Source organism: Chiloscyllium plagiosum, unplaced genomic scaffold, assembly GCF_037043375.1.
Source record: "Chiloscyllium plagiosum isolate Xiang-an unplaced genomic scaffold, Cpla_swu_hap1 HiC_scaffold_1, whole genome shotgun sequence".
Lineage (NCBI taxonomy): Eukaryota > Metazoa > Chordata > Chondrichthyes > Orectolobiformes > Hemiscylliidae > Chiloscyllium > Chiloscyllium plagiosum.
The window spans coordinates 29,421,146-29,440,775 of NW_028270139.1; the positions used below are offsets into that span (position 1 = coordinate 29,421,146).

The 19,630-nt window shown below is 40.9% G+C and overlaps 1 protein-coding gene across 11 annotated transcripts in view; it reads left to right on the forward strand.

The window, feature by feature from the left end:
* LOC122553234 (N-heparan sulfate sulfotransferase 4-like) overlaps positions 1 to 19,630 on the forward strand; it is an 889,310-nt gene that overhangs the window by 523,655 nt on the left and 346,025 nt on the right. Inside the window, exon 1 of one of the 11 annotated variants that reach the window (XM_087985686.1) lies at positions 14,599 to 15,066. The exons of the other annotated variants lie outside the window; for them this stretch is intronic. The gene's annotated coding sequence lies outside the window, so the exon portion shown is untranslated. Of the gene's footprint in view, positions 1 to 14,598; positions 15,067 to 19,630 lie in introns of those variants that run through there. 11 annotated transcript variants of the gene reach the window in all.

The window sequence follows — 19,630 nt, forward strand, 5'->3', positions numbered from 1 at the left end:
GCAAAGCAAATATATCAGTTTTATAGATCAAAAAAGATTTTCAACAATGACTTAATTCATCAGAGATTTGGCTTCTCAGTAATTTCTGAATTAATTGGCAAACTGGAAATGGTAATGTGAAAAACTTTGCATCATATCTGAAAGAAAGTATGATCAACAGCAAATGTATGTGATGAAGATTGTAAGGTAACTACATTTTGCCATGTTTTTTACTCTGTATCAGACCAAATGAAAAATATATGGTGAAAATTATTTTTCCTGAGTTTCGAATAGTTAATTTGATTTGATTTATTGCTGTCAAATGTACCTAAGTACAGTGAAAAGCTTTGTTTCGCATGCAGTATAGACAGATCATAACAAACAAGGACGTACAGATCAGAGGATGTTTAGACAACATGAACCATATAAGGTTATAGCTGGACAGGAGTTGCACAAAGCAAAATCAACATTAGCTTTGAAATTAGAGAGGACTGATCAGCAGTCTCGTATCAACAGCAAAGAACCTGTTGGTACATGTGAACAAGCTTCTGTATCTTCAGCCTGATGGAAGGGGTTGGAAGGGAGTATTACCACGGTGGGCGGGGTCATTGATGATATTGACAGTCTTTCTGTAGCAATGAGAAATGTGCTTTCTATTTGTCATGCTATATATTTGCTTCCCAATTGTGATTTATACATGGTCAATTCAAAGCAGTTTGGCATAATATTTCCTATTGTTTTAGTAATTGCTAAGATTTTTTCACATAAAAGCTATGTTTTTAGTTTAGCACCAATAAGATCCTTCTTAAACTTTTATGAAGAGCTCGATATTTTCTCTCAATACTCCAGTAAGTGTGACTACTTCGCCAACTGCCAACCTAATTTTGTTTCACATTAAGGAGACATTCTTGTGGAATATTTTGCATTTTATTCTTGAGCAGACATGTATTCTAATAATGACAATTCCAAGTTGATGTTATCCAATTTCATGAAGGTCTGTCAGAAATATTAGGATGCATTAAACTTCTCTGTAGGGATTATCTAAGTGTCCATAAATAATTCTATTATAACTCTACTACATTTTCCATCATTTAGAAAAAAGGTTTTTTTGTAGCAATAATAATACTTTCATAGATGATATAAGCTTTGGTGCAAAAAAAATGCCTAGAAAGAAGTAAGCATTAAAGCAAGCTATGTAATGACCTTGAATTGTAAATTCAACTTGAACCTTGATGCCATGTAGAAAAAATTGGATTAAATTGGACTTTGCCAGTTTATTTAGAAAATAATCATCACCAAACTTTAAGCAGAGATGTGACATGTGTCCAAATCATCTGGTTAGCCTGCATTGTGATACAAAGGGAATCTAATCACCATGTAGTGCCCAGAATTGAAAATAGACAATGGCAGAATGAATCATCTAGGTAAAAGATTATCTTGTGGTTGAAGTTTTAGGGAAGATCTTGTTACACGCTGTTTGATTGATTGGGCATATTATTGCTCAGATGGCTAGAATGGGTGATACCACTGGTGGAGGTGCAATTCTCATACTAGCTGTGGTAGTTCATGGAAGGTGGCCTATTTACTTTGGCCCATGCTTAATGCAGACTGCTGCCTCTCAAGTTATCTGACCACATCTATTCTCCACCCCCCACCACCACCTCTCTCTCTCTCTCCCTCTCTGTCTCTTTTCAACAAACAGATTTGTCTTTGGTCACCTTATGGAGTATGACAAATGACTTTGCCAGTTTATTTGGAAAATAATCATCACCAAATTTTAAGCAGAGATGTGACATGTGCCCAAATCATCTGGTTAGCCTGCATTGTTACACAAAGGGAATCTAATCACTATCATATAATAAAGTGTCTGGATGCACAAATTTATCAGGTTGTGTGAATTTCCTGGGACTTAATGATTCCTCTCATGTAACCGAATTACCTGGGATTAAGGAATCATTTGGAGGAGAGTAATGAATTAACTTTGTTGATGGGGTTTGGGCAGTTATATGGATTTCAACAAGGCCTATGACAAGGGCTTACCTGGAAAACTATTAAAGAAGCTAAAAGCTCATGGGATCCAGGGTAACTTGACAAGTTGGATCCAAAACTGGCTTCGTGTCAGGCGATAGAACGTGGTGGTAGAAGGCTATTTGTGTGACTGAAACCTGTTGTGCAGTGACATACAACAGGGATCGTTGCTGGCTCCCTTATTATTTATGACATATTTGGATGATATAGGTCAGAATGTTGGGTTGGCATGATATGCATGTTTGCAGATAACATGAAGGTTGGCCAGGTGGGACTAATAGTGAGAAAGAGGTCTTGGGTTACAGGAAGATATAGATGGGTTGGTCAAATGAACCAGTGGCAGATGGAAGTTAACTCTGGAAAAAGTGTGAGGTGATACACTTTGGAAGAAATAACAAGACAAGGGAGTACTCAATGAATCGCAGGACACTAGGGAGCTCAGAGAAACATGGTGTTGGGCCAGAAGTTTACAGGGGATTTGAGGAATTTTAGTTTTTTTATTCAGAAGATGGTAGGAATCTGGATGCTCTGCCTTGGAGGGTAGTAGATATGGGAAACCTTAAAATGTCATAATATTCAAAGCTGTGGGCCAACTGTAAGAAAGTGGGATTAGTGTTGATAGGTCAGTACAGATTTGATGGATTGGAGGGCCTCTTCTGTGCTTTATGATTCTATAACTATAGATACTCAGTCAGCTCAAATTAATGAGTTATGCGGGATTAATGAATCACTGGTGGTTAACAAATCACCTGCAGTAATGCATTATTTTATGTAATGAATGACCGGGCCTTGTGGTACATTGATAGTGCCCCTAACTCTGACCTAGGACACCCAGTTCAAAACCCTCCTGCTCCAGAAGTGTATACTAGAATACTCACTGGGTTGGTGGGTTGTTAGGAGGATGAGGGGAGATCAAACTGAGGTATTCAAGATGATAAAAGGTGTGAATAAAATAGACATGGAGCGGCTGCTTCCTCTTGTGGGGCACTCTACGATAGCAGGTCATAGTCTTAGGATAAGGGGTAACAAATTTTAAACGGAGTTGAGGAGAAACTACTTCTCCCAAAGGCTTATGAATTTGTGGAATTCGCAATTCCAAAGTGGGGTGGATGCTGGGACATTGAGTAAATTTAAGGAGGAGTTAGACAAATTTTTAATTGGTAATGCGTTGATTCATTACGTAAAACGAAATTCATCAGGAGAGATATGGGCAAGATTTTAACTTACTTGAAATGATCTGAGTTAACGTCTGGCCTCAGGTCTGTGTCCAAGCCATTTGATTTACGAACATTTGGTGTAGTCAGCGTTCTAACATCAAGTGCCCCATTCAGATCATTGATTGCTTTTGGGCCCACTTAACAATTTATAACTGGGCAAAAAATGTCTAATTCTTTTTTAAAAGTTAAATGTAACTCACACAGTTTTAAACCGCGGATGCCAATTCATGTCGAGAAGTGAGTTTTTTTTGTCATAGAACATTTTATGAAAATTGACATAAAAACAGAAAGTGCTGGAGAAACTCAACAGGTCTGGCAGCATTTGTGGAGAGCGAAAGCAGAATGAAAGTTTAGAGTCTAGTGACCCTCCTCTAGAACCTTTGTGAAGAAGGGTCACTAGACTCAGAACATTGACCTTGCTTTCTCTCCGCAAATGCTGCCAGACTTGCTGAGTTTGCCAGCCATTGCTGTTTATTGTTTCAGATCTTCAGCATCCGCAGTTCTGTGTTTTACTGTAAATACTAATGAAGGATTCAGGTGCACATGGTTTTTTTTGAGAAATATAATCATCATCAAAATTCAGTCAGAGATCGATCACTTGATGTTCGAGTACTTCATTGTGTGATGCTGAAACTTCATCAAATCAGGAAAATTGCTGAAGAGTACTGTTGGTAATTGATAATGTACTGGTTCGTGGAACATTTCTAATTACTATTGACATGTAAATCGTTTTAAGGCTCACTTTTATCACCTCAGCTTTGCACACTATGTATTCTGAATGCACATAAGGAGACTCGTTAAATCAATTGTATATCTCGGGCCAAACCAAAAAGGTGAAACAGCTGACATTTCAGATCTGTGTCTTTTCAGCACCAAACATTAAATATTAACTGTTTCTTTCTCCACAGATTCTGCTTGAACTGTCACTATTCATAGAGTTGTACAGCATGGAAATAGATCCTTTGGCCCAACTTGTCCATGCTGACCAGATATCCTAAAGTAATGCAGTCCCATTTGCCCAGCACTTGGCCCATATCCCTCTAAACCATCCTATTCATATACCCAAGCCGAGGTTTTTCAAATGTTGTAATTGTACCAGCCTCCATAACTTCCTCGAGCAGCTCATTCCTTACATGCACTACCTTCTACATGAAAAAGTTACCTCTTAGGTCCCTTTTATATATTTCCCCCCTCACCATAAACCTATGCCCTTGAGTCTTGGACTCCCCTACTATGGGAAAAAGACTTTGGATATTCACCCTATTCACACCCCTCATGGTTTCATTGCACTTCTTTGATTCAAAAGTGATCCATTTTTCAGTCACCTTGGAAGTAAAAGAAATGGGCCTGAATCCTACTGTGTGCATTGCCTCTGGCCTTGAAAGTTTTCCCGACCTGGTGATACTGCGTATTTCTTCCAGAGTCTCCTGATTCTGGTTGAAGAAGAGCTGCATAGGGCAGCATCTTCCGGGGAGCTTGACTGGACTGGCAAAGAGCCCAGTCCCCAACCCACCTTCACCTATTTCATATCTACCATAATTGAGAAAGCTTAAAGGCCCAGGTTAGACATTTCGCTGGGGTTTTTAACAATGACTCTAATGGGGCTTTCACAAACATAAAGATGTTATTGAGATCCAATGGTGAGTAGAGATAGCAAGGATTGGATTTTAATCAAGATTAACAAACTCCTCATGGGAAAAGTACGTTAAACTGTGAGACACAGTAAGGGTACAATTGGTATGGATGGTCTGAGAGATTGTCTTGGAATGCATTTTAATGAATGGATGGTTAGGTGGGGTGAGGTGAACAGTTGGATAAGTTGAGAGGTGTGTAGGTTAGTAGAGGGGTAAGTGAACAAGGTGGTTGGATGGGGTAGCTCGCTCCAGTCTGAGGGGTGTTCTGGTGGCTGGATTGGTGGCATTGAGTAATTAGGTACAATCAGGATAGGAGAAGTTTATCTGTGATCTTTACCAACTGTCTGACTGTAGATCAGAGTTGGAGACATTTACACAGATTCCAAGGTAGTAAGGAGTTGACCTTTGGAAATACAAATGCACCAAGCAATCCCCACATTTGTCTGCAGATCAGTCCTTCTGTGGGGTCTTTACTTCTGTCATGTATCTGATCTCCAGTAATCTAGAGACTGGAAGATTTTGTCAGGGTTTTGATTTTGAACAGTTCCCACAAGTTTGCTTGGTAAAATATCTGAGCAGCATTGTACAAGATTCTTAATTGATTCAACCATTAGATTTTTGTATGCAGTTAACATTATACTGCTTTTTTAAAATATGTACACTGAATGTTGCATCACCCTTGAAGCTGCGATAAAATATTGAGAAGTATGCATTGTAAGGTCCCCCCTATTCCAGCGCTGTGTTACAGCATTCTTTATTACAAGCAGCCTAGAGATGGAGCAGCCTTTAACTCCGTTAAAATGAGTGATGTAACCTTCTATTCACATTTGTTTTGCACATTTGATACTGCAGCCTTTTAACCTACAATTATGTCCCACCAAAGGAACAGATAGATTACTTATTTTTATTGAGTTAGCATAATAATTAATGGGATAATTTAATGACCATCTCTGACTATTACATTCCATCCAATGAGCACCATAAATTGATAAAGTGGAGTTTATTTTTGAACCCTGGTTAATGGATGACCATCAATGCGTTCAGAGGTTTTGCATAAATACCCACAAACTGTAGAATTTGATACTGATCTGCTCAACAGTGCATTTCATTCAAGGCTTTCAAACTAAAGAGGAAATTCTAAACCGAACATTTTTAAAGTTACAATCACAAAAGCATATAAAATTCCAGAGGGAATGCTGGGAAATAGGATTAGAATGTTTCGGCGCTTGATGACCAGCATGCACTTGATGGACTGAATGTCCTCTTTTCTTACTGTAATGTTCTATAATTCAATAGCTCTAGTCATTTGTTGACCACTTAAAGGCCTCAAGAGGAAGGGCAACCTTCGACCTTCCTAGCCCTGACTTCATTCTGGCAGAAACAGGAAGGGCAAGAAACTGTGGAGCATCACACCCCCAACTTAATAATGTTGCCTTCGTGTCAGTATGCCTGGACCATCTCAACAGGCAGACTCCACCAGGTATCTCTCCAGATGTCCATAAAATTGGGCAGTGTTGGAGGATGAATGGATTAACAATGGGTACAGTGATCTAATTTACGTTCGCCCATTTATGTTTGAAATCACTGGGGGGGAGGTAATATCCCAACTGACTCCCCACCCGATTAATCCTCCCAATTCCTTGTCGCTGTGGCTGTCCAATGACCTAGCCACAATGTCCAGTCCCCTCTCGAATTACTGTATCCTCGCAAACATGGGATCATGACTCCAGGCCCAATGAAAATCAGGTAAAAACTCTTTGCAGTTTGAGGTAATACCTGGCACATTGGAAGACAGTTGTTGGTGTTCTAAGTCAGTTATCTCAGCTTCAGGACATCTCTGTAGAGTTCCTCAGGGTAGTGTCTTTGGCTCAACCACCTTCAGCTGCTTCAGTAATGACCTTCCCTCCGACATAAGGTCAGAAGTGGGGATGATCGCTGATGATTGCATAATTTTCAATACCACTCACCATAGCTCAGATACTGAAGCAGTCCGTATCCAAATGTGGACAATAGCCACATATGCCAACAAGTGGCAAGTAACACATGTGTCATACACTTGCAAAGCAATGACCATTTCCATGAAGAGGCAATCAACTATCCCCCCTTGACATTTAATGACATTGCCACCATCAAATCCCCCACTATTAACATCCTGGAGCTAATATTGACCTGAGTCAAACTGGACTAGCCATATAAGTACTGTGGCAATAAGTGCAGGTCAGAGGCTAGGAATCCTGTAGCTAGTAACCCATCAAAGGACTCTCCAAAGAATGTCCACTATCTACAAGGCACAAGTCAACAGTGTGATTGAGTTCTGTTTTTTTGTCTGGATGTGTGCAGCTCCACCAATACTCAAAGAGCTTGATACCAAGCAGCCCCACTTGCTCTGCCACCGACACTCAATTGCAGCAGTGTGTCTCACCTATAAAAACACAATGCAGAAATTCAGCGAGGCTCCTTCAACAGCATATTGCAAACCTAGGGGGCAATATATACATGGGAACACCACGATCTGCAAGTTCCCCTTCACCATCCAGATATGTTGTTATTCCTTTAATATCAAAATCTATCCCTTCCTAACAGCATTGTGGCAGTGATAGTTCAAGAAGGCAACTCAGCACTACCTTCTCAACGGCAACTAGGGAAGGACAATAAATGGTGGGCTGGACAGTGACGTCCATTCCCATTCATGAATTTAAAAAGAAACAGAAAGAAACTCCCATTTGAACCTGGCTCTAATATCGTGAGCTCTGGCTAGTGGGATGAAAATAACAGGAGGTTGCTGTTACAGTCTCTGTTCGACAAGTTAGCCTGTTGAGGATACCAAAAGTGGTTATGGTCAGGGGAGGCTGGATTAAAAAAAACACTGGACAGTCTCTTGTGGAACCTAGAATGCCCTCCCAAGTCTCATTTACCACAGTCGATGATCCTGCTGTACTTTTTTTCTGAAGTGCAGATTCATGGTCACTTTAAATGCTTGTTTGTGTTAGCACCCATACTGTAAATTAAAATGACTCCCTTTAGTGCAGCAGGCATAGGAACTTTTGGGTCACTGTACAACCATGCAATTTATATCGGACATTGCCCACGAAGAGCCAGAATAAATTAAATTACATTCGCGTAGCTGTGATGTTTCTGGATGGATAATCCCGCGGCCTGGACAAACAATCTGGAGAAATTGAGTTCAAATCCCACCTGTTCAGTTTAGTATTTGAATGTAGTTTTACAAACTCTGACTTTAAGAAGCTGATATCAGTAACATTGGTGTGGAAGTTGTCAGATTGTCATGAAAAAAAACTGAACTCTTGACATTTATAACTTTTATCAAAGCAAAACTGCTGTTTTTGGTTGGGCTTGACTGTTTGTGACTCCAGTGTAAATACTGATAATTCAAAGTAGTCCAGAAACAATTTTTCAAAGCAGCTAATGATGGACAATAAATGTCAACCTTCCCAGCAATCCCCTGATCCTGAGAGTGGGAATGCTGATCTCTAACACCAAACTTTAAGAGCTACAGACATAATGTAATCTTACATTTATTGATCATAGAATCCCTGTGGTGTGGAAGTAGGCCATTCAGCCCATCTCTGAAGAGCATCCCATCTAGACCTAGGCTCCTACTCTTTCCTGTAACTCTGCATTTCCCATGGCTAACCAGCTAACCGGCACATCCGTGGACATTATGGGCAGTTTAGCATGGTCAATCCACTTAAACTGCATATCTTTGGATTGTGGCAGGAAACCAGACACGGGGAGAATGTGCAAACCCACATGGTCAGTTGCCCGAGGGTGGTATCGAACCTGGGTCCCTGGCGCTGTGAGGCAACAGTGCTAACCACTGAGTCACTGTGCCATATAATGATATTTCATTCAGAAATCTCAGCTGATAGCTCAAGCTGTTGTGCATTCAAAGAAATATCTTAATGACTTTCTGAGTAAACATCAATCTGCAGCACCCCTGACAGTCTGCAAGTGTTGCCATTTCTAATGTAAGCTACTTTTCCATGCAGAATATGTAACAGTGACAGAGGGAGCCTCAGAGATAGATCTTGACGAGTTGCGATAGTGTAAAATAGCTAACTGAAAGTTGGCAGCCTTGCCTACATCCTTCCCAATGGTTATTTTAATTGAAGTCATTATTGCCAAAGCCAATTTGCAGGAGTGAAATCAGTTAGGCCAGAGTCACTGGAATGACAGAGAGCTGACTCTTCCTCTGGACTGAAGAAAACCCAGCAGGTGTATTTTCACAGCTTCCAAACTATACACTTGCCCATGTCCAGTTCTTGGACTGGTTTTCAGATTGGGGTTGCCTTCACAGTGCAGTATGCCAAACCGTGAACATGAAGGCAGGCCAGTTATGTAAGCCACCTTGGTCTTCCAACACTGTCAGTTCCCAACGGTGATTAAATGTCTCTTATTGCCTGACTGCCCCACCTCACACCATATCCATTCTAATTCATGTCCCTCTCCCTTCCCAGATCATTCATGTCAACCATGCCATCTCTGTGTTCCTCTTGGATCTCCGTTGCAACTCATTCCGAATGCACAATGTACCACTCTCAGATCGACCAGATGGGCCAATGGGCTGAGAAGTGGCAGATAAATGCGAGGTGCTGCGGTTTGGGATGCAAATGTTAGCAGGACTTATACACTTCATGGTAAGGTCCTAGGGAGTGTTGCTGAACATAAAGACCTTGGAATGCAGGTTCATAGCGCCTTGAAAATGGAGTCACAGGTAGATAGGATAGCAAAGAAGGCGTTTGGTATGCTTTCCTTTGTTGGTCAGAGTATTGAGTACAGGAGTTGGGAGGTCATGTTGCAGCTGTACAGGATATTGGTTAGGCCACTGTTGGAATATTGTGTGCAATTCTGGTCTCCTTCCTATCGGAAAGATGTTTTGAAACTTGAAACGGTTCAGAAAAGATTTACAAGGATGTTGCCAGGGTTGGAGGATTTGAGCTATAGGGAGAGGTTGAACAGGCTGGGGCCGTTTTCCCTGGAGCGTCGGAGGCTGAGGGGTGACCTTATAGAGGTTTACAAAATCATGAGGGGCATGGATAGGAAAATAGGCAAAGTATTTTCCCTGGGGTCGGGGAGTCCAGAATTAGAGGACATAGGTTTCAAGTGAGAGGGGAAAGATATAAAAGAGACCTAAGGGGCAACATTTTCACGCAGAGGCACTTGAATGGGTATATGAATAGGAAGGGTTTGGAGAGATATGGGACAGGTGCTGGCAGGTGGGACTAGATTGGGTTGGGATATCTGGTCGGCATGGACAGGTTGGACCGAAGGGTCTATTTCCATACTGTACATCTCTATGACTCTATGACCTATAGAAAATATTACAAACCTCCATGTCTAGGGAAAGGGAAAGTTACTATTATCTTATCAGACCATTGACTGCTGTCTCATTAGTGAGAGATGACTTGATGGTGGTTTAACTGGAGGGTTACCATGCTTCAGGCAAGGGTAGAGGTTTCATCCTTCATGATAAGTCCCATCTTTGTAATTGAACTGATGTTGCTGGTATCACTATTGTCACAAACCAGCCGCCCAGTCAACTGAGCTAATTGACCCACATCATTTAAACTAAGGAAAAATGAATATCTGCCATTTAAAAATATCTTCTGATATCTATTATCCTTTTAGTTTGACACACCAGGAACCACAAAAAAACAGTTTGTTACTAGAAATTGTAGAGCTATGGAGCAAGGAAATAGATCTTTTGGTCCAACATGTCCATGCCGACCAGATATCCTAAGTTAATCTAGTCCCATTTGCCAGCTTTTGGCCCATATTCCTTGAAATCCTTGCTATTCATGAACCCATCCAGATGTTTTTTAAATGTAATTGTACCGGCCTCCATCACTCCTTTTGGCACCTACACGTATCACTCTCTGTGTGAAAAAGTTTGCCCCTGAGGTCCCTTTAGATCTTTTCCCTGTTACCTTAAACCTGTGACTTCTAGTTTTTCCCCAAAACCACCCCAGGGAAAAAAACCTGGGCTATTCACCCTATCCATGCCCCTCATAATTTGATAAACCTGTATGACCCCTTAACCTCTGACGCTCCAGGGAAAACAACCCCAGCCTACTCAACCTCTCCCTATAGCTCAAATCCACCGACCCTGGAAACATCTTTGTAAATCTTTTCTGAACCCTTTCAGTTTTCACAACATCCTTCCTATAGCAGGGAGACCAGAATTGAAGGAAGTATTCCAAAAGTGGCCGAACAATGTCCTGTACTGCCTCAACATGAGCTCCCAAGTCCTATACTCAATGTGCGGATCAATAAGGGCAAGCATATCAAATGCCTTCTTCACTATCATGTCTACCTGCGTCTCCAATTTCAAGGAACTATGAACTATGCACACAGATCTCTTTCTTCAGCAATACTCCCCAGGACCTTACCATTAGATGTAAAAGTTCTGCCCTGATTTGCCTTTTGAAAATGCAGCACCTCAAATTTATCTCAATTAAATTCCATCTGCCATTCCTTGGCCCATTTTTCCCATCTGATCAAGATCCCATTGCACTCTGAGGTAACCTTCTTCGCTGTCTTCTGCACCACCAATTTTGGTGTCATCTGCAAACTTACTAACCATACCTTCTATGTTCACATCCAAATCATTTATTTAAATGATGAAAAGCAGTGGACCTAGCACTGATCCTTGTAGCACTTCACTGGTCACAGGCCTCCAGTCTGAAAAGCAACCCTCCACCATCACGTCTACCTTCGCATCAGTTCTGTATCCAAATGGCTACCTCTCCCCTGTATTCCATATGAACTAATCTTGTCAACCAGTCTACCATCTGATTTTGGTTCCCCATTTAAAATGGGACTTCATTGGGGAAGGGTGAACATTTTTCATATTCAGCATTCCCAAACCTCAGCAAAGCCACAGGAAAATGATACTGGGTCAGGAATGTAGAGAAAATCAGATTGCTGCAAAGAAAGTATGCCCATGAACGCACCAAAATGCACATGCATGCGCAGGGGAAAACCCAGCATGGAAGATTATTCATGTTCCCCTTGTTCCCACCTACTATTAAAAACAACCTGGAACTATCCCTTCTTTTTTGGGGTAGACCATTTAGCCCCTTGAGCTTGCTACACCATTCAATAGAATCATAATTGATCTGGTGTTTCTCGTGTCCACTTCTTGTCCTTTCTCTGTAACTCTTGATTTCCTTACTAATCAAGAATCTATTTCAGTCTTAAATATGCACACGGATTCTGCCCCTATAGCTATCTCTGGCAAGGAGTTTCAAAGATCACAGCTCTGAGATAAATTCCTCCTTATTTCAGTCTTAAATTTGTGCCTCTCTATTCTGAGACTATATCCTCTGATCCTAGACTCTCTGAAAAGGAGAAACTTCCTCTCAGCATTTACCTTGTGAAGTCCCCTTAAGAATCCTACTTGTTTTCACAAGATCACCTCTCATTCTTCTAGACTTTTGTAAGTGGAATCCCAGTCTGTTTAACCTTTCCTCATAAGACAATCCCTCATTAGTGAGGACCATCCTAGTGAACCTTCTCTGAATTCCCTACAACAAAGTTGTATTTCCTTAAATAAGAGTATCAAAACTGCTCATAGTAATCCAGATGTGGTCTCACCAGCACCTCGTGCAGTCGCAGTAAGACTTCCCTACTCTTACATCACTTGGACACATAGATATAACAACACCTCATTTGAAATATTGCACTGCTAACATTGCATCTCTTTCTTGGAACTGCACAGATCAGATTTGGATTATCAAGTCTTGACTCATAAACAGACTGTTCTAGAAGGCCTATCTGCATCAGCAGAAATAAATTCCTTTTTACTGACCTTTATTCTTTACCAATATGTTTTTCTTCCTCGAACCGCCATGAGGATACCACTTGAATAAAGTCTATGCTCATTCCTTGCTAGATCAATACGAATTAGTCTCATTGCACCGTTATTCTCCACAGATGTTTGCACCTTCCTCTACTATAATTATCTAGATCATTTTCCCTTGAAATAAGGGCCTACATTCCAATAGCCTTCTTGATTTCCTGCTGTATCCATGTACTAGCTTCCTGTGTTTAGTGCAGAAGTACTCACAAGTCCCTTTGTGTTGCAACTTTCTGCAGTTTTTCTCCATTTAAATAATACTCTGTTCTTCTGTTCTCTCTTCCAAAGTGAACAATTACTCATTTTCCCATATTATACTTTGCCCACTTATTTAATCTATGAATATCTCACTGTAAGTCATTGGTATCTCTCTGACAACTTACCTTTCCACCTATTTTTGGGTTCTGTACAAATTCGCTTCCTTCCTTCAAGTGATTAAAGTTAAAACACAGCTTTTTGATACTTGTGAATAATTTCACCATGGTGGGAATGATGACTTTCAGCTTTGTTTTAGCGACATTAACAAAAATCTCTTTATACTGTCACAATTGACTTTTTCTGTCAGCCCTCCAGGGCTCAACCCTATTTCCCTGAATACTCACTTCTTCTGCCTCTGGTCTTTATGTATCATAGCCTTGTTCCAGCCAATCACTGATGGTTATCCCTTTAGTCACCTCAGATCCACAATCTGGACTGTCTTCTATACTCCCTTTGCCTTTTCACCTCCCTATGCTGTTTAAGTGCCCTTCTCTTTGATGAAGTGTTGTCATGGCAATTTCTAATATTTCCTTACATACTTCTGTTTTAATTTTATTTTTGATTATGCTTATGTGAAGTGTCCTGAGATTTATTTTTCAGCATTGAATTGACAAGTCTTGCTTCTGATTTTTATGTTAACGTATGTGTTTCCATTGCAGTGTTATGTGAAACCAGGTCATTGTTTGTAAACCTCTGTTCAATGAATAGCTATTTTTTGAATTAATTTCAGAGAGAGGATCCATCTTCATGTAAGGAATAAACACACAGAACTTTTCCTCTCCTTAAATGGCAAATGGATTATATTGCTAAATGTTATCATTACAAAAGAATAGCGACGGGAGAGCAGAAGCAATTACCCCTGTAGAATTATTTCATAATTTGAATTCAAATGGTCATCATATTAAAACTGAGAGATGTAAAGCTCAATTTGTCACAAAGTCACCATGGAACTATTTTGAAGGGGGTCAGTGTATTTCCTCTGTTTGTCCTTAATAACATTGCATTCAGCAAAGATAGATTACTTATTCATTCAGGACCTTGCTGTTTCCTACATCTCATTAGTGATCCATTCTCATTTACTTAATTGGCTGTGCGGCATTTTAGGGTATCATGAAAGCCATCATGTACATTGTGGAAACTATCATGTAAATGCAGGTCTTACTTCCATCTTTTATGATAAATAGCTGTTTATCTGGTTAAGACAACAGTTTGTCCCAGGAGACACACATTCCTATAAGTGCCACAGAGATTATAGAATGATCAGACTGAAGGAAGAGTGCTTAGTGCAGAGCAAACAGATAGCTATCAACAGCTATTGACTAACATCCACATGGAAAGCTTGCACCTCGTAATATAGTAGCCAAGTCTAACACTGTCCGTTCACTGCAACTGTAAAGTGCAAATCTACGTCAGCTAGACCTGAACTTTTGACTTGCAGGCTAGAAATTGTGAACTAAGCACTATACTACTCTTCTAATGCTGCTTACCTCATCAGTGCTTTACTCAACTTCACACATTTCTGCACATACTTGTTCATTATTAGTACCTAACCATAGAACCCAGCTTCTACTTCATGTCTTTGAGACACCAACGATAAATGTTACTTTGAATCAGGTCAAAGAAATATACACAATTCATTTAGCACATTCAGCTGGGGTTTTAAATTGACTGAAAATTCTCACAGTTAGGATGGTAATAGCTTTAGTTCAATCTGCAGTAGTTCTTCAGGGCAGGAAATATAAATGAATGCTTGAATTGTCTGCCTTTGTAATGCTGCACCTTTATGTCATGCAGCACTGACAGGATGTAAAAACACAACTTCTTTGGAAACATGAAAGTTCTCATATTAACACTTCCACTTTCACTCTGTGCGAGAAGGAAACGTTTACTGATTTCTGCTGTCACTTGGGCAGAAAAAAATAAATTGCATTTATAAATAAAGTGTGATAATGTAAATTAACGAAACCAAGAGTCTAAAAATAAAACAATAAAGCATATTTGACGTGGCTATCTCTATCATATACCATCTGTAAGCAGAAGAATCTTTGGATATACATATTTGACTGAACAGGTAAGTATACTTTTCATAGAAACACCTTTTGTGAGTGAAGTTTACAATCAAGAAATGGTCAATATAAATTGACCTCTTTGCAAGTGAGTATTGTTAAATTGTAAGTTGTGTGTTTCCTGTGTTTCACTGTTACTGGTGAATTATGTTTGCAGAGAGTTCTCACCATATTGCATACAGCCGCCTAAGTCGCCTTGAAAGTAACGTCTGCTAAAGTTCAAAACAAGCAAGTTAAGTTTTTAATCACAGTTATTCTCTGGTGAAATGCCAAAATGAAACAAATGGGGAAAAAAAGATTTCCTGTTGATAATGACTCACGAGTGAAATCACATTCTCAGATATCTTATGTTTGAAACCCATGTGTTCCAGCACTTTGAATGGCATGTTATTAATTAGAGTTACAGCAGATATTCCGTTTTCATTACATAAGGAGTTTCAGGTCTCAAGTTTGTTATTGACAATGAAAGCCTTATTCACAATCTTTTAATAGTTTTACATGAAATGTTTACTCCTGGCTTTCAGCTTTGTTAATTGGGAACTTGCAAGGACTGTAGCCAAAATTTCTCGAAATTACTGGTAATATGGGGAGGCAATGTGTTGCAAAAATGCTTTAGATTTTCTTTTCATTTTATATATTCACCACAGATTTATTTACAAGTGCAAAACCAAGCTGAGAATGCGGATAATGTTGAAAGTAGATCCCAGGTCATTTGTAAGTCTGCAGCACAAATTTTATTCAGTTTCCATTGTGACAAAGGGATTTATATTGCAGATAATATTTTAGTCTGTCAGCACAGTTTCTTTGTGATGTTTCGGTTTGTTGTTCTTGCACACTTACTAGGTACATTAATTTACTGGTAAATCACAAAATAAGGGTTAGTTATATCGCGGTGTCATCAAATGCAGAAAATTGAGTTTTGAGCCTTCTACAGCAATCTTGTTGCTTGATTAGACATGTTTGAGTCTCTGAAACATGCTGCTTGGTAATTTCCACAGTGATATCTTAACATCAGTAAAACCATGCTGCTATTACTCCTGCAATATAAAACTTGCTGCAATATAAACTTTTCATTTTAATTCATGTAACCACAGACAATTTCTCAACTATAAGAGCAATTTCTGTACAACGTTTGGCAGGATATATTTAATGATTCATTTAAATGCAACTCCAGCAAAGAGCACAGACTCTAGACTTCTCCTGCTGTGACCAAATGGCAATAATTATAGGTTGGTCGGGTGACAGGAAGGCCAGAAGAGTGCATGTAACAGCAAATCCACAGCACACAATTGGTCTTATGACTTCAAAGTAAATGCATGTCATAAGAGAAGTCAGAAGATTGAGCTAGTTATAAGTTGCTAAATTTAAAAAATTGAAAGAAGAATGGATTTCATGAAAATATTTTACTTAAATGCTTTTGGAAACAAATCATGCAGTGCCACTGCATTACACTGAAATATGTTATTATGTTTAATAATAGGCCTCATGCAACTGGGGATAATATATTAGCATACATTGAGGATTGATTAATGGACAGAAAGCAGATACTAGGAATAAGTGGATCTTTTTCACATTGGCAGGTTATAATCGTTATGGGTACCAGCATGATCAATGTTTGGGTGTCAGCTACTTACAATATATATCACTGACTTCAATGAAAGAACTGCGAGTTACATATCCAAATAGTGATGATACAAAGAAGGTTCAGAAATAGAGTCATAGAGTCATAGAGATGTACAACATGGAAACAGACCCTTCGGTCCAACCTGTCCATGCCGACCAGCTATCCCAACCCAATCTAGTCCCACCTGCCAGTACCCGGCCCATATCCCTCTAAACTCTTCCTATTCATATACCCATCCAAATGTCTCTTAAATGTTGCAATTGTACCAGCCTCCACCACATCCTCTGGCAGCTCATTCCATACACGTACCACCCTCTGCGTGGAAAAAGTTGCCCCTTAGGTCTCTTTTATATCTTTTCCCCTCTCACCCCAAACCTATGCCCTCTAGTTCTGGACTCCCCGACACCTGGGAAAAGACTTTGTCTACTTACCCTATCCACGCCCGTCATGCTTTTATAAACTTCTATAGGGTCACCTCTCAGCCTCAGACGCTCCAGGGAAAACAGCCCCAGCCTAATCTCCCTATAGTTCAAATCCTCCAACCCTCGCAACATCCTTGTAAATCTTTTCTGAACCCTTTCAAGTTTCACAACATCCTTTCAAAAGGAAGGAGACCAGAATTGTACACAATATTCCACAAATGGTCTAACCAATGTCCTGTACAGCCACAACATAACCTCCCAACTTTGTCTATTTATCCTATCCATGCCCCTCATAATTTTGTAAACCTCTATAAGGTCTCCCCTCAGCCTCCGACGCTCCAGGGAAAACAGCCCCAGCCTGTTCAGCCTCTCCCTGTAGCTCAGATCCTCCAGCCCTGGCAACATCCTTGTAAATCTCTTCTGAACCCTTTCAAGTTTCATAACATCTTTCCGATTGTTATTCCTACCACAATGCTGCCACACCTGCTGAGATTCTCGAGCAATTTGTTTTTGTTTTAGATGAAAGTAAGTTGTGAGGAGGATGCAGAGAGGATAGAAATGGATATGAATAGGTTGAATAACTTCGCAAAAATGTGACAGAACATTATTTAGAGAATATTTATAAAATCAGAATATTTATAAAAGGTGAGAAGGTCAATGTTGGCATGAATAGGGATTTGTTTACACTTACATCCAAGGGATAGCAAGTTAACTTGCAGATACATGAAGCTATTTGAAGGGAAATGTTGTTTAAAGGAAGGGGTTTGGAGTACAAAAGGAACGATCATTGTTTGCAGTTCTACTGCAAAGCTCCAGGATGAAGGGAAAGGGGCAGGCAGAAACTTTAATTGTCAGCTTCCCAGGAGGGAAATGAAAATTGAGAAGTTAGTTGGCAATACTCCTCCGCTACATTGATGACTGCATCGGCGCCACCTCGTGCTCCCACGAGGAGGTTGAGCAATTCATCAACTTCACCAACACATTCCAACCTGACCTTAAATTTACCTGGACCATCTCTGACACCTCTCCCCCCTTCCTGGACCTCTCCATCTCCATTAATGATGACCGACTTGACAGTGACATTTTTTACAAACCCACTGACTCCCTCAGCTACCTGGATTACACCTCTTCCCACCCCACCTCCTGCAAAAATGCCATCCCGTATTCCCAATTCCTCCGCCTCCGCCGTACCGTATCTGCTCCCAGGAGGACCAGTTCCACCACAGAACACACCAGATGGCCTCCTTCTTTAGAGACCTCAATTTCCCTTCCCACGTGGTTAAAGATGCCCTCCAACACATCTCGTCCACATCCCGCACCTCCTCCCTCAGACCCCACCCCTCCAACTGTAACAAGGACAGAACGCCCCTGGTGCTCACCCTACCAACCTTCGCATAAACCAAATCATCCGCCGACATTTCCGCCACCTCCAAACAGACCCCACCACCAGGAATATATTTCCCTCCCCACCCCTTTCCGCCTTCCGCAAAGACCGTTCCCTCCGTGACTACCTGGTCAGGTCTATGCCCCCCTACAACCCACCCTCCCATCCTGGCACTTTCCTCTGCCACTGCAGGAACTGTAAAACCTGCACCCACACCTCCTCCCTCACCTCTATCCAAGGCCCTAAAGGAGCCTTCCACATCCATCAAAGTTTTACTTGCACATCCACTAATATCATTTATTGTATCCGTTGCTCCCGATGCGGTCTCCTCTACATTGGGGAGACTGGGTGCCTCTAGCAGAGCGCTTTAGGGAACATCTCCGGGACACCCGCATCAATCAACCACACCGCCCCGTGGCCCAACATTTCAACTCCCCCTCCCACTCTGCCGAGGACATGGAGGTCCTGGGCCTCCTTCACCGCCGCTCCCTCACCACCAGACGCCTGGAGGAAGAATGCCTCATCTTCCGCCTCGGAACACTTCAACCCCAGGGCATCAATGTGGACTTCAACAGTTTCCTCATTTCCCCTTCCCCCACCTCACCCTAGTTCCAAACTTCCAATTCAGCACTGTCCCCATGACTTGTCCTACCTGCCTATCTCCTTTTCCACCTATCCACTCCAGCTTATCTCTCCACGCTTCAGGCTCACTGCCTTTATTCCTGATGAAGGGCTTTTGCCCGAAACGTCGATTTCGAAGCTCCTTGGATGCTGCCTGAACTGCTGTGCTCTTCCAGCACCACTAATCCAGAATCTGGTTTCCAGCATCTGCAGTCATTGTTTTTACCTAATACATTAGAGGTGGCTAGTAGTCCTCAATGGGGAATCCATTTTGAATATGTCAATATGTCATGTATGCTCAATAAAACATATGGTCGTCAAATTAAATTGTACCATTGCAAATAAGTTGGCAAAAGAGAAATGCATGCCTTCTGATTCACAACCGGTTAAAACTGGTGAGGCTGTCTTTCTGGTGAATTTATAGTGAGTAGAAATCATGCTTATCATATGGGCAACTTTGATGGACCAGGAAGCAAGAGATTGCGCTGTTACATTGAACTCATGCCCAATGAAAGAGG